Here is a 2,146-nt window from a genome sequence, read left to right as displayed (position 1 = left end):
CGACCCGCGTGGCGGTGCGACAGGGACGCGGGGACGCCGCTCGCGCCCCGGCAGCCGCAGACCCGCCCGGAGCGGGAAGGGGCGGCGCGCGCCCTCTGCAGAGGGTGGGCGGAGTTCCCGCGATGGCCCCGCCCCTGGCTGGGGGCGCCCGAAGCAACCCGGCCTCGCCTGTGGGGAGCCCAACACCCGCGGCCAGGTACAAAAACCCGCTCTGCTCCTCCAGGCCAATCCCACGTCTTCCTTCTAAAAGTCCCTGCTCTGGAAAGCCCTCGCCCTAAAAGGGTCCCGGCCCGCCGCCCCTGGGATGGCCAGCCTCTTGGCGCGGACTTGGGGTGATGGGGACCCCCGCCGCTCCCCTGACCCTGGGCCGCGCTCTCCCCTCCTCCAGTCCGCCCCTGCCCGGGAAAATGCCGGAGTGATACCGGAGCGATTGTCGCCCCGCCACGTGACGGTCCCGCATCGGCGACCTGGAAAGGAGTGAGCTGCCGCCCCCTCCAACCTTTCCCAGCACAGGGGGCCGGGATGCGGCCAGGCCGCGGCGCGGGAGGCCGGAGAGCGGGGCTGACCCTCCTCAGACTCTGCGGCGGAGAGCTGAGTGATGAATAAATGAGTAACCACATCAATATTTAAGTGTTCACTCGGAGCCTTGGGGCCAGTGTGTCACGGGTTGGAGGAAATTACAGGCCCTGGTGGGGGGTTAAATAACTACTTGCACCCATTATTAAGTGCCTACTATGTGCCAGGGCCTGAGTATTACGTACACTTGGTTTATTATTGATAATAACGATGTTTAGTAATTATAGATGCTGAATTTCAGCCAACTGTGGTCTGTGTGCTTTTATATGCATTACCTCATTTTATCCTCAGAGCAACTCTGTGGGGTATGGCTTTTATCCCTATTTTCCAGAAGATGAAATGTCAGCCTAGATAGGGGAGGGTTGTGAATCCACTAGATGCCCCCAGAGCCTGTTTTGTTTTTAACTTTCAGAGCCTGTACTTTTAAAATAATAATTTAAAAATCATACACACAGCTTTTTTTAAAAAATCAAATAGGATAGAAGGGCTTGCAATGAAAAGCAAGAACTCTCTCTCCATCCTTCAATCCGGGGATACCACTTAAAGCCACTGGTGTTTTCAGGTCTGATGGTTACTTCCACATCATTACATTAAGATGCTCACATAGCTACATCTGGATTTATCAGGACTGCCCACTGTCTGTGGCCTTCCTCCTATGATAGATAATGATTTAGCTGGCTCACACCCACTTTCATCCCTCATTCTTGTGTAGTTACGCTATTATTTTTAGTTCCTCTATAGCAGGGGTCCCCAACCCTTGGGCCACAGACTGGTAACCCTCCATGTCCTGTTAGGAACTGGGCTGCATGGTAGGGGGTGAGCGGTGGTGGGGGCTAGCTGGTGAAATTTCATCTGTATTTACAGCCGCTTCCTATCGCATTACCGCCTGAGCTCCACCTCCTGTCAGATCAGCCCTGGCATTAGATTGTCCTAGGAGCACAAACCCTACTGTGAACTGTGCATGCCAGGGATCTAGGTTGCATACTTCTTATGAGAATCTAATGCCTGATGATCTGTCACTGTCTCCCATCCCCAGATGGGACCATCTGGTTGCAGGAAAACAAGCTCAGGGCTCCTACTGATTCTACATTATGGTGAGTTGTATAATTACTTCATTATATATTGCAATGTAATGATAAGAGAAATAAAGTGCACAGTAAATGTAATGCACTTGAATCATCCTGAAACCATCCCTGCCACCCTCAGTCTGTGGAAACTTACATTTTGGTCCCTGGTACCAAAAAGGTTGGGAACCACTGCTCTATAGGATACCTAACAGGAGAAACATGTATTTCTTCTTAGGGAGACTCCACAGTACCCCTCGACTGTCCACCTTCCAGGCTATGTCCTCTACTGGTAATATGAACCTAGGAAACCAGTAGAGTAGGCAGAGGAGACCCATGAGAGCACACCCAGCACAGGCCCAGTCCTCACAGCCTCCCACCTTAACTCTTCCATCAGAAGACTGGGGTGGGGAAGTCCTAGGGACCAGCCCCATGGTCCAGCATCCCTGACGGTAGCACCTAGCTTTAGAGACAGCCAGATCTGCCTACAGCTCTTGGCTGTCTGC

Source organism: Rhinopithecus bieti, unplaced genomic scaffold, assembly GCF_001698545.2.
Source record: "Rhinopithecus bieti isolate Rb0 unplaced genomic scaffold, ASM169854v2 scaffold_1058, whole genome shotgun sequence".
NCBI classification, from domain to species: domain Eukaryota; kingdom Metazoa; phylum Chordata; class Mammalia; order Primates; family Cercopithecidae; genus Rhinopithecus; species Rhinopithecus bieti.
Note: the sequence above shows the minus strand (reverse complement) of the source record.